This window comes from Mastomys coucha, unplaced genomic scaffold, assembly GCF_008632895.1.
Source record: "Mastomys coucha isolate ucsf_1 unplaced genomic scaffold, UCSF_Mcou_1 pScaffold14, whole genome shotgun sequence".
In the NCBI taxonomy this organism is placed as follows: Eukaryota; Metazoa; Chordata; class Mammalia; order Rodentia; family Muridae; genus Mastomys; species Mastomys coucha.
In genome coordinates this window covers 44,569,444-44,582,434 of record NW_022196896.1, presented here as the reverse complement: position 1 = coordinate 44,582,434, position 12,991 = coordinate 44,569,444, and the positions used below count along the sequence as shown (strand labels likewise).

At 41.8% G+C, this 12,991-nt stretch overlaps 1 protein-coding gene and 1 long non-coding RNA gene across 4 annotated transcripts in view; one reads left to right on the top strand and one right to left on the bottom strand.

The window, feature by feature from the left end:
- Kcnb2 (potassium voltage-gated channel subfamily B member 2) overlaps positions 1 to 12,991 on the bottom strand; it is a 475,981-nt gene that overhangs the window by 74,905 nt on the left and 388,085 nt on the right. The window lies entirely within an intron of this gene.
- Positions 1 to 12,991, top strand: part of LOC116088193 — a 14,772-nt gene that overhangs the window by 370 nt on the left and 1,411 nt on the right. Inside the window, exons 2-3 of one of the 2 annotated variants that reach the window (XR_004117813.1) lie at positions 1,383 to 1,442; positions 6,084 to 6,223. This is a non-coding gene — a long non-coding RNA (uncharacterized LOC116088193). The remainder of the gene's footprint in view (positions 1 to 1,382; positions 1,443 to 6,083; positions 6,224 to 12,991) is intronic. The other variant, XR_004117812.1, reaches the window with a different exon arrangement.

Genomic DNA, 12,991 nt, shown 5'->3' with positions numbered 1-12,991 from the left:
AGTAAGACTAAGATAGAGCCGCCTTTAACACAACAGGAAGTGCATGGTTAGAGAAGCAAGTCCATAACCTGTCTGAGGTTGCTCAGCAGCACAGGGGGCCAGGTCAGAAAGCAGGCACACAGGTTAGGAAAGAGGCCCAAGGCCAACCTTGGGGAAGGTCAGCATGGCAGAAAACACGCAGAGGAACATATGTAAAGAAACACCTATGCTTTTCTTTTCATAATTTGATGGAAGTACATGCTCTGAATATATAAAATCGAGCAATTACATGGTTCAGGATACAGAGAAAGATAATTTGTGGACTATGAAATTTTTGTAATCTTCCTGAGACAAGTTTCAGAATCTCTAGGATTTAGTTAAGAAGCATCACTGGATTAGAAGTTGTAACACTCATGTCTTTGGTCTGAGTTAAGAAAATGCCCCATGGAGGTGTGAAGGAACGTAGCTAGAAGTAGACCTGGTGTTGAGCATGCAGAAGGTCCTGGGTTCAATCCCCAGCACCTCTACTAACAGAACTACTAACAGAACAAGTGAACAGGTAAAAATGGTGATTCTATGGAAAAGCCCATGGAGGGTGGGAATTAAAGAACTAGGAGACAGGTTGTTTTGTTGTTTGTTTTTTCTGCAGCACACTTTTACCCAAATCCACGCATTTAGAAATCACTCCACATATATCTCACATCTCAGTCATAATTTCAACATTTCATCAGAAGAAATTACTCTTCAGAGTTGACCTTTGTGATGATGTGTATAAATAAAAACATTACAAGGGCGGGAGAAAGAGAGGGGGCTAGGAGATGGAGAAATAGGATAATTAGAAAAATATATAAAATGGGAAGAAGTATCAATTACAAATAATGCAGGAATTTATAAATGTCATATTATGATGTTCATCTTTATATAATGTAGTGGATGATTTTTAGAAAGCAATAAATTAACATGATCTCTCTCTCTCTCTCTCTCTCTCTCTGAATATGTGTGTGTGTGCATAGAGAGAGTCTAACTCTACCATTAACAAGTAAAGATGCTGAATCAGTACTTACATCTAAACATTCACTAATACAAAGCCTTTGTGCTTATATACATGAGCCTTGACAAATCTTCAGGGAATAAATAATCCCTTTATTATCCAAATAGTTTTAGAGAGAGGAAAAAGTGTGTAACTTATCTAGCTGGTAACTGAGCATGAATAAGAAAGTGGAAAATGTCGGACTAGTCTCATCAGAGAATGGAAATTGAAAAATGTACTTTAGAAATAGTAAATTAGTTTAGCATGGTGTATGCATATTGAATATTTATCCAAGGAACATAAACATAATTAAGTTACACACACACACACACATATATGTATATATAAATTTTTTTCTTTTTTTAAATATGAGATCTCCAAGTGTCAACCTTGTGGTCCTCTTGATTCAGCCTTCCGATTGCTGGGATTATAGGTATGTGTCACTCATTGCCTTTGGCTATTTTAAAATCCATTAATTAAATTATTCTCAATAGGTAACAGGTGATGATGTCACAAACTATGGGATCTTACTAGCTGACACAGAAAAATGTTTGATGAAATTCAACACTGAAAAGTAGGGTTAAGAATTCCTACTAAATTATGAACAGAAAAATGTCTTCTCTCTTTCTTCTTTCCTCTCTTTCCTTCCTTCTCTCTTTCTATCTTTCTTTCTTTCTTCCTTTCTTTCTATTTACTTGTCTTTCCTTTCTTTTTTCTGAGACAGTTTTTTCTGTGTAGATTTAGTTTTCCTGGAACTCACTCTGTAGACCAGGCTGGCCTTGAACCCAGAGACCCACCTGCTTCTGCCTCCCAAGTGTGGGCATTAAAGGCTTGTACCATTGCGCACAGCTGAAAATGTTTTCTTAACTTAAAAGAATATTTGGCAATGCATGACATTGGGAAATCCCACAGTTGGGTCCATGAACATGTGGAATGATTTGCAACCTGGGATCAGAGAAATACTCAGTGGCTAAGAGCATGTATTGCTCTTGCAAAGGATCTGAGTCCATTTCCCAGCCATGCTGGGTGGCTTACAACCACCTGTAACTCCAGCTCTTGGAAAGCATCTGATGCTTTTCGGCTCCTAGGGCTCCTGCACTCACTTATATGCTTGTACATGTGTGAGCACACACAATTAAGCTATATACAATTTTATAAATATAAATATATATTTGTATATACTATATATTTTAAATGTGCTAATCAAAAAGTAAACATTTAAACAACATTTTGATGTCTTTTCATCCTTATATTTGCCTAAGTTAAAAGCCTTTATAATATCAAGGGAAATGGTGATGGGAGATGGAAGCCTCTTGTTTATTGCTCCTCGGAAAACCGTAGCAATGATATTATTTTGGAGAAGAACTGGCAATAAAACACAAATGCTGTCTTGTGACTCATAATTCCACTTTCAGGTGTATAAAGAGACTCATGCCCACATGTCAAATTTAGGACTAGTTACTTCAGAGTTGGTAATGAAAAAAAAGTCAGACACAGTGTATACAACCATCTAGAAAAGCAAGAACTGAAGTCAATCATGAAGCACTCTGGGGGGCATCACACTTATATATGAACCTATCTCAGATGGCATTTGAAATAATGGAAGAAGAAGGTAATTTAGGCTGAAGGGAACTTCAGAAAGTTAGAGGAGAACATGGGATCTGGAGGGTATGCGGAGAAGCTCAAATATATCATGGCTATTTGTTCTCAGGAGGAAATCTCCTGGAGCAGCAGGGCAAAGCGTGTGGTTCCAGTAAAGATGGGAAGTGCATGCATCTTTGAGGACTGGTTGGTGCCACAGAGCTGCTCAGGCAGGCTGACAGGGATGCTGAGTTCTACAGGGATTGTAGCAGGCAGGTGCTGGCTGGTGCTGATGCTGCACTGAAGAGCAACCACAGATCTATCCACATGGGCTTCATTTCCTCTTGGTGCATCATCCTTATTTGTATCTGAAATCCTGAGATAAAGAGTCATCTAGCTCCTTTCTAAGTGAATCTTCTCCCAGTTGGGTATGACGGAGTCTAGAGATGGCATCTAGAGGGGGAGATGGCCATAACCTTAGCTAGCTGTTGCCATATAGAAATGAAGATGTCAGCTCTTCAGTTCAAAGGAAGCCAGAAATCTGGACTTTATAAAACAGAAAGGTGAAATTTCATGATTTTTTAAATATTTCACAAATTGGAGCATTTCTTTAAAAAATACTGTGTAGAAGAAAGTATCAAGAAGAAGCAGTTGCTTGCAGGTTCCTGACTGCAGACTGTCATGTTGCTTGCAAGGCACAAGGAACCACAACTACTGGAGTCCATTGACCATTTTTCTTAGTACCCCATTGCTGAGAAACTCAGTGAAGAGCAGGACTGAACACATTCATATAAACACACACACACACACAGACACACACACAGACACACACACAAACACACACACAAATACACACAGACACACATACAGAGACACACACACACACAGCCACACACACATGAACACACACAGACACACGGGCACACACACAAATACACACAGACACACATACAGAGACACACACACACAGCCACACACACATGAACACATGGTCACACAGATACACACACACACACATATGGGCACACAGACACACGCACATGGTACCCTATACCTCCTCCACTACATACATCCTACACACTACATACACAAACACTGTGCAGTCTACTCATTATACATATACAGTACATCTACAACATACAGTATACATATCTACTCATTATATATATGCATATATATATGCAGAATTATATAAATATACAGTACATTCATATAACATGCACAAACACACACACACACACACACACACACACACACACTGCACACCACATTCCACCCTTATGAGTCTGCATGGCTGAAATAATGCAGCTTTATTATTATTATTTTTTCCTGGTAAGGAGAGAAGATGGTAGAATCAGAAGAAATTTAGGATTGTTACAAAATTTTCTTATTTGGTGATAATCTAAGAGCTGTACACTTCCCCTGCCTACTGAAATGATAACTCTAGAGTTTATTTTTGGAAAAAGTACTTCTCACGTTGTAAAACTTTAATGGCCTCTGAGTGACAAGGGAAGTTCCCAATGGTCTCCACTGGCTGTTTCCTGGCTATAGCAGAAGTTGACTGAGGAGGGCCCTCCTTGCTCCTTGGGAGTTACAGGAAACACTCCCTTGTTTATTTGCAGGGTGCTGTTAGGAACAGGAGCCCTGCATATATTTTCTTCTCCTGTCTCTAAACGGGAGGCTGGACAGAGCTGACAGGCCTGTAGGTAACACTGCTAAGATGAACAGGTTCGGTGCTTTTCTGTCTCAGAAGTGTCAGCATTTTCATCCTTTTCCATCTTACAGCGTGATTTTACCTACGCAATTTCCTTAATCATTATCTACAGCTGCTGGTCAGGCTGACTCTCCAGTGTGCAAACAGATCACCGGGGGTCTTGTTAGTCAAGTGAGGGTAGAGGGGGTGGTGAGAAGCTCCTGTTGAGCTCCCAGGTGATTCTGAGGGTGTTTGGCCAAGTGCTACATCTAGAAAGGCAAGGGAGGGGGCTGTGTATAAAATGAGGGCGGATGCAGTTTCCCTGTTTATTATGGAGTGGTGCGTCTTTCCCCCTCTCTCAGGAATGTACACCATCAACTGAGACTTGTTGAAGTCCTGCCTGCAGAGGCCCAGAGGGAGGTCTCCTGTGCATGCCTTTCTGAGAATATGGCAGGGCCAGCCAACATTGTTTTCAAAACTGCAGCCCTTGCTCTTCAGCTTCTTGTCATATATTCTCTGGGCTCCAAATAGCAGCAATTGAAGGTTGGAAGAAGGCACGGGAGAGCAGAGGGTATTGGTGGAAAGCAGCTCCATGGGTTCCTGAACATGGCAAATTAGCAGTTGTGTGCTTCAGATGAGATTGGAGCCAATCAGGTAGGTGAGGATGAAGAGACAGCTTCTCATCTGTTCCGAGGTTTCTCTTGATGCAGCCTGGATGGAGAAAAATTAAGCCCTCCAGTGCCAGGCCATTTGGCTGGAGTCCCTGGCACACAGATGGTGTCACAGTCAGTCCCTCTGCCCCCTGCCTGCTTCCGACAGGGAGGGGATAAGAACCTTTGGGCCCCACAGGACCACAACAGATGTTGTTTGGTTCTGGCAGCTGAGCTGAGAGCCTCACCCACAGTGTAAACATTTCATCTGCTCAGCCTGCTGTGCCTGCTCTGTCTGTGAGCAACTGTCTCCCTCTCCGAGTCTCCAAGTCTGTTGTTCCCCATGCTTGAGCTGCTCAGGGAGTGTGGGCAAGTGTGCTTTGCTTGGAGCTGGCCATGCGACTTCTGCACATGGGGAAGGCACTAGATACAGATGAAGGCAGAAATCCGATTCCCAGGCAGCCAGGTTGCCAGGGACTGAGCATTCCACTCAACCCCCCTCAGACTTCCTCAAAAGGCTCTGCTCTGCTGATAACATCCAGTCTAGGACTTTGAGATAGCATTGAAAACTCTAGAACCCCTCTAGCAAGTCCACTGATGTCCCTGGAGCAAAGCTACTTTATTGAAGATGGTTTTTAGGGATACAGGAGTGCTAAGTTTTTTGAAAATTGAAGTTATATCCCATTCAAATTCAAAAATAAGTGAAGAGGAAGAGACCCCCAGTGCAAAAAGAGCAAATCACAGTTAACTAGCTTTGAAGTTGTAGATCTGAGTGGGCAGCAGCAGGCAAGTCCACATGTGCCTCTTGGTGTCTCTTCTGGAAATGGAAAAAAACAAAACAAAACAGTTGTGCTCTGTGTGTGCATGTGCGTGTACGTGTGTGTGTGAGTGTGTGGTATGTGTATGTGTGTGTGTGTGTGTGTTTGTAGTGTGTGGTGTGTGTGTGTGTGTGTGAGAGTGTGTGGTATGTGGATGTGTGTATGTGTGTGTGTGTGTGTGTGTGATGTCTCACCATAGTAAGAAACACTGCCATTCTATCATTGGAATTGTTAATGAACTCTTTGCATGTTCAGAGTAGAAACCCTTGGTTAGAACTACATTCTTTTCTCCTTATTTTAATTTGAATCCCACTCTATGAATTTCTCTGCAGTTCATCTCATTTCAAATGTTTATGGAAGAAGCACTTCATTGAAAGTAGTGCTGTAAATATTCTGCCATAGGAATACTTCTGTCTACATGCCTTTTCATCCAAGAATTCGTCATCACGCTGCACAGGCTGCGTCTTTGATGGTGGGTGTTCCGTTTTTTAACCGCTACTCTTTATTTCATGGAGTCATATCAACGCTATGAATGCAAGGCTGTGATATGGAACCTTGTGTGGGATTGATGGTGGTGCTGAGGCATGAAAGGCTAGTATGAGCGAGAAAAGGAGAGAGCGCATGCAGAGACTTGGTGGTGGAAAATGGGTACTTTTTAACTTGGAGAGATGTGTCACTCAGTCCTGTGGCTTTGGTGAGAGAGTGTGCAGAGAGCAATGATAGCAAATAATGTACGAATGTTTTTCCATCAAAGGACATCCATGTTGGAAGACTTTGAGTTTTGTTCTTAGGAAACCCACTTTAGTTGAATGTGTTAAGTGAAATACTTGTACTTCCCTCCCCCTGTGTCAACTGCTGTGAATGCCGGATGGTGTGTGTTCTCCCGGTACTTATCTGGAGTGTGGGAACGTGAACTGAAGCTGATGGGCTGCAAGCATGGACTGAGCTTGTGGTGTGCTTTGCCGGAGAACTTGGAAGCATAGTTCACCAGTGAGCTCAGGTGTCTGGAAGAAGGGTGGAAGTTCTCATGTCTGTTAGCTATCCATAAGAATGCTGTTTGCTGCAGTCCTGTGTCCTGTGCTCGGATGCTTTTTTATAAGAGTTGTCATTGTTGGAAATTCTTAAATAAACTGATTTAAATAAAAAAAGAAACACTGCCTTCAATCAGAGAACAGAAATTTCTGGCTGTGGTTTAGCTCATACACACACACACACACACACACACACACACACACACACACACACGAAATCCTTGGCTCAGTCCCCAGTGCTGCACAAAGTGGACATGTTGGCCTTGTACCCACAATCCCAGCACTCATGAGTTAGGGGCAACAGGATAAGAAGCTCAAGGTAACCCTTAGCTACATAGCAAGTTGGAGGCCAGCCTGTGCTAAATGGGTGAGCACCCAGTGTAGTCACTGACCAGCTAATAGAGATTTTCTATTGGCTATGACTTGTGTTTGAGTGGCCCTCAATGGTGAGTCCCTCACAGCAGGAGGAAACTGGTGTGATCTGTAGGAAGAGGGGCCTTGGATTGCAAACAAGGCTGAAGGGTCGCGGGTATTATTTATGACCTTGTGGATCTCTCTGCCTAATACAATCTGCCTAATCCTGGCCATGCTGCAAATAACCCACAACAGAAGGCATCAGTTCCCCAGGTACTTAATGGGAAGATACTTGTAGGTAGACATCATGTTCCATGGAGCAGCGACAAGTCTACACCATTCTCCTTCTCCATTGCTACCCCAATAAGGAAGGGCAGAGCATCTCTACTCTCTGGTCAGCTGCCTGTCACTTACAGTTGACATTCTTCCTTGTTGGTCAGCATAGCCCTGCCAGAGGCTCTGTGGACAACAACTAACATGCTCTGAGTATGCTCTGTAACAGACACTTACCTGAATACCACATCCCTAAGATCACCTCAGTGGGGGCACCACTCACTGCTTTTATCTTTCTAATTTTGGAAGATCCAAAACTTGGGTCAAGTTTATCTTATTTTTTAAACCAAAGGCTCCCTGGCATGTGTCGCAGCCAGGAGCTGAAGTCATTTTGAGTCCATGGCCTTTCTCCTGCTGTTGTCTAGGCAGGAGCAGTACAGAGCCGAGACTTTTCTCCATGGTTGTGCTGCCTTAGTCTCATGAAGGAAACTAGGGAAAAGATGTAGACCGCGCTTCCACATTCACACACTCCCGTCCTAGGAAACCTGCTGGAAAAGCTCTTCCATGTGAACTCCTTATCACCGTAACTACCAGGGCCGCTCGCCGCAATTTACTACTGCTAGGCACTTGAAGATAGATGTTAGAGCACAGAAACCTCCTCAACAGACATGTGAAAATATAAGGACTTTCTTCTGATTTTTCTTTTTTGCCCAGAAAAACAAAAGCCAGGCATATTAACTTTAAAAAGATTCTCCAGGGATTCTACTGCACAGAGTACCACATTGGGCTTGGTGGGGAAGGGAGATGAATATTCAGTGCTAAGCTGTTTAAAACCAGACTAGGACATACTGGGCAGGAGTGGGGCTCTTCTGACAAACATGGCCATTGTCCTTTCTGCTCAGAATGCTAATCAATTATAGTCACAGCAGCACAGCTGAGATGCCAGGTCATAACCAGATGCTGCCAAAGGAGCAATTTTCTTAAGACGCACCACAAACTAATTCTCCCAAGACACTCTCCATTGAGCAAGCAAGTACCCACAGGGGCCAGTGATTCAGCAGGCTATACGGCTGGGGTAGAGGAGGCTGACAAGCCTGCAGGAGCTGAGGCTTCTTTTTATCTGGGCAGGCTGTTCTTAAACAGCAAAGGGCTACCTTCCTAGGCTAAGAAAAGATTATAGCTTTTCTCTTGATGACTACATTTGGTCACAATTCTCTGCTAAATCACAAAGAATATGTATGAAGAAACAATTCTTATGGGCAAGAGTCACTAGTGAAGTTCTGACGTAAGCCACTACATGAGATTAAAAGCTTCTACCTCATATCATAGGAAAAAAAGCTATTCTGTATCCTATATTACAAAGTGTATTTTCTCAAGCATTTACTGTCTGCAGGGTAACTTTAAAAATAAAAGCACAGGGGTTTTTAAAAAAATTATTATCTAAACAATATGTGATATAACTTAGTGTATGTGTATGCATGCATATATGTATACATGAGTGGATGCATGTGTGTGTTTGTACACACATGTATTTATGTGTGTATGTGCATATATGTGTGTATTGTCTGTGTGCATGCAATTGTGGGTGTGTGTTACTGGAAACTGAACCACAGATTCACTCATATAAAGCAAGGGCTCTACCACTGAGTTACATGCCATAGTCTGACATAAGTCATTACATTTTTAAAAACTTTGCTGTCATTGTGTGAGTGTATGTGTGTATATCTTATGTGTATGAGGGGGCTTCAGTGTCATGGTTATTCAAGCTAAGAATTATTAGTTTATCATATATCATATGAAATACTTGCCAGCTCTGTTTTGGGATGCCTTTGTCATGTTTTCTCTAGTAAAGCCAGCAATCAAGAGCTTAGTACTTCACATGAAGGGAGACTTTTGAGGCATTCATTCATTCATTCATTTAGTCTCTTACTTATTGAGATCTACTGAATAGCTTTTCTCTGCATGTGCCTTTCCATATATTTTCATCTTCTTTGGCAATATTTCCTTTCATGCAAAGCTCTTAGCATTAATAAACACATTTCTGTATCTGCCACCTCATGTGACCCTTTGGTAATTCTGTGAGGTTGTCAGATCTGATATTATTCCATAAAATATTACATTATTACATGGTACTGACAGTCAAAAAGGTTCATTGCCAGGGTCACTCAGGTCACACGGTTATTGTGAGAGAAAACAAGCAAACGAGCCAGAGCTAGAAGCCATCTCGTTTAACTTTGTTTCAAGTATTCTATTCATTTATTTTTTAATTGTATTTTTACTTATCCTGGATGAATGTGTACAAGTATGCAATGCAAAAATGTGCAGGTAGAGGTCAGAGGTCAGCTTGTGGGAATTGTTTCTCTGCTCCTACGAAGTGGGTCCCTGGGATTAAACTTGAATCCTTGGGGCTTAGTTGCTGATGGCTTTACCTGCTGAGCCATCTTGCTGGCCCCTCAGACATTTTGTTTATATTATACAGTTGCTGTTCTATTGGTAGCTTCCACTTAGTGCTTTGACACAAAGCTTCAGCAAGGTACTTGTGGCTCATTATCTCTAAGTTCTCATCATAACAACTTACGAGACAGCCAAAACTCAGAGTTCATATACAGGAGCAGAAAGTGAGAGAACCATAACCCTGATCTTTCCCACCATAGGACAATTTCCTCTCAGATGCAAATGTTGTAAGAGGAATGTTTACATTCTTCCTTAATGAATTTAGGCTCACTTAGGCTCAAAGAATAGATGATGACAAGAACAACTACTGCATAAGAATCTAGCCTTGATTATATTCATCTCAGTTTTAAAGCCTCCACAATATCTGACTTCACTGTGCTTGAAATTTATATTCATTTATTTTTTTGAGACAAGGTTGTACTATGTGCCTCAGGGTGGAGCTGAAATTGTTATTGTAGCCCATGCTGGCCTTAGAAGACTTAATCTTCCTCCTGCTTTAGCCTATACATGGAGTATAGGCATACTTGACCACACAGGCTTCTAAGTTTGTGTGTGTGTGTGTGTGTGTGTGTGCATGTATTGTGTTATATATGTATTGTAAGTGTGTGTGGGTATGTTGTATGTGTTATATGAGTGTGTTGTGTGTTTTATATGTGTGTGTTTTGTGGGTTATGTGTGTTGTGAGGGTATGTGTATATGTGTTATATGTGTGTGTATTCTGTGGGTTATGTGTGTTGTGAGGGTGTGTGTATATGTGTTATGTGTGTGTGTTCTGTGGGTTATGTGTGTTGTGAGGGTGTGTGTGTATGTGTTATATGTGTGTGTGTTGTGAGAGTGTACACAGGCATGTGGAAGCCAGGAGGACATCAGCAGTGATATCAGTCTGTCTTGTCCTTTTGAACAGGGACTTTAACTGATGCTGGAGTTTATAATTTGTTCTTTTGTCATTTTCAGGTTGTTTAGCCATCAGGTTATAGTAATCTTCCTGTCTCTGTCTCCTACACCCTACCCTAGCCCTGAGGTTACAAGCAAACATGGCCACTCATGGTATTTACAGCTGTGCTGGCTATCTGAACCCAGGTCCTCATGCATGTACAGCCAGTGCTCTTCCCCACTGAGCCATCTCCTCAGCCTTAAACATGTATTTTCACTGTGGTAGCACTTGACTTGAGTCAGTCCTCTTAGACATTACCAGGTGCCTGATGCAGATTGTTGAGATAGGACATCTCACATCCGGTCACTAGAATATCTACATCTTGCACAACTAGAACTTTAATCACAGGAACAGGAGACACTTGTTTCCTTCTCTTCAGTCTGTGGAAACCATTTTATTTTGTGTCTCGGCATGGCTGTTCTATAACCACATATACATGGAATTGTATACTATTCGTCCCTTGAGCCTAGCTTATCTCACCTACTACAATGTCTTCAAGGTTTACCAGTCCATGCTGCCACAATGGTTTCTTTCATTTTTAAGATTGAATAATATTCTATTTATTTAGCCACCATAGTTTTTCTATTTGCTCCTCTGTTGATGGACCTGTAGGCTATCTTCAGGCTTTGCCTACTGAGACTGCAATGAATGTGGAAGAAAGACGGTACTTTGAGATCTTGATGTTAATTCTTTTAAATATGTTCTTTGATGCAATTTTGTTCAATCATATGATTGTTCTATTTTCGGTTTTTGGAGACTCTTCCACATTGTTTTTCATGGTAGCTCCACTAACTTACATTCGGTTTTTGGAGACTCTTCCACATTGTTTTTCATGGTAGCTCCACTAATTTACATTTTCCCAAGCAGGTAGGTTTGTGTTTTCTCCAAACGTCACCAATGATTTCCCACTCCTTTGCTGATCATGGCTGTTCCACTTTGCCTTTTTATTGCTGGGATAAACACCATGACTACCAATAACAACTTGGAAAGTCAGGTTAGGAACTCAAGGCAATAGCTGAAACAGAAACCACAGAGGAAAGCTGCTTACTGGCTCGGTCCCTCCGGCTTGCTCAGCTTCCTCTCCTCCACATCTCAGGCCCACCTGCTTAGGGCTGCTACTGCCCCCAGGGTCATCATCAATCATCATCAAGAAAATGTTCTCACAGACATGCCAAAGACCAATCTGATGGAAACAATTCCTCAGTTTAGGGACCCTCTCTCTAGGTAGGTGTGGCTAGGTTTGTGCCAAATTGACCAAATCTGACAAGGACAAGGTAGGCGCCTGAGCAGGCACCATGTTGCACCATGGTATTCACGAGCTTTTCTCTGATCCTTAGTGCTGATTCTGAGTCTGAGGATCTGAGTTTGAGTCTCATATGGTAGAAGAAAAGAACTAACTCCTACAGATTGTCCTCTGACCCACACATACACCATGGCATGTATGCGCTACACACCCTGACACTGTTTTAAAATGTCTAATTATTTTGCCCATTTTCAGTTGAGTCATTTGGTTACTGTGCTTCTGTACCCCAGCTCAACAACACAGCAGGGAAGTCTCTTATGTATTTTTAAACATGTATATAGCTTGAAAACCTTTCCTCCTATTCCCAAAGGCATAAGTTCCCAAGTCAATGAAAGTCTAATTTAATATAGTTCATTTGTCCCTTCTGATGTGACTGAGCCATGATGAAGGCCTCCGAATCTCTCCTGTTTACTCTTCCTTCTATACCCAGGTGCACATACACTTCTCCTTGTCTCCCAAGATTTTGAACATCTTGTCTTTACCTATAAGGGCAGGTAAACAACCAGACTCTCTCTGTTCCTATTTCTAAGCTCCTCCTAAGCTAGGAGCTTTTCTTCCCTACAGTAGGGACAGAACTAGTGCTGGCTTGGGGTAGGCTCACCTTTAGGGGGAGCTGTGCCAGTTTCTTCTCCATCAATTACCCTTTCTACCCTAATTCTGCCTACATGCCCAGTTTTTGTCTTAATAAATGAGGACTTTGGAGAAAGTAATAGACTATTTTCTATAGGACGCATGGGGAAGTAAATAATTAGAAGTGAAATTGGGGTATTTCCAGGTACCACATTTTAATCTTAAAAGACCAAGGAATCTCCATTGACACAAGTATTCAGCTTTGCCTCAAGCTTACTTTATTTTGAGATTTTCATCTTCTTTTTTTTTTTTTTTTTTTTT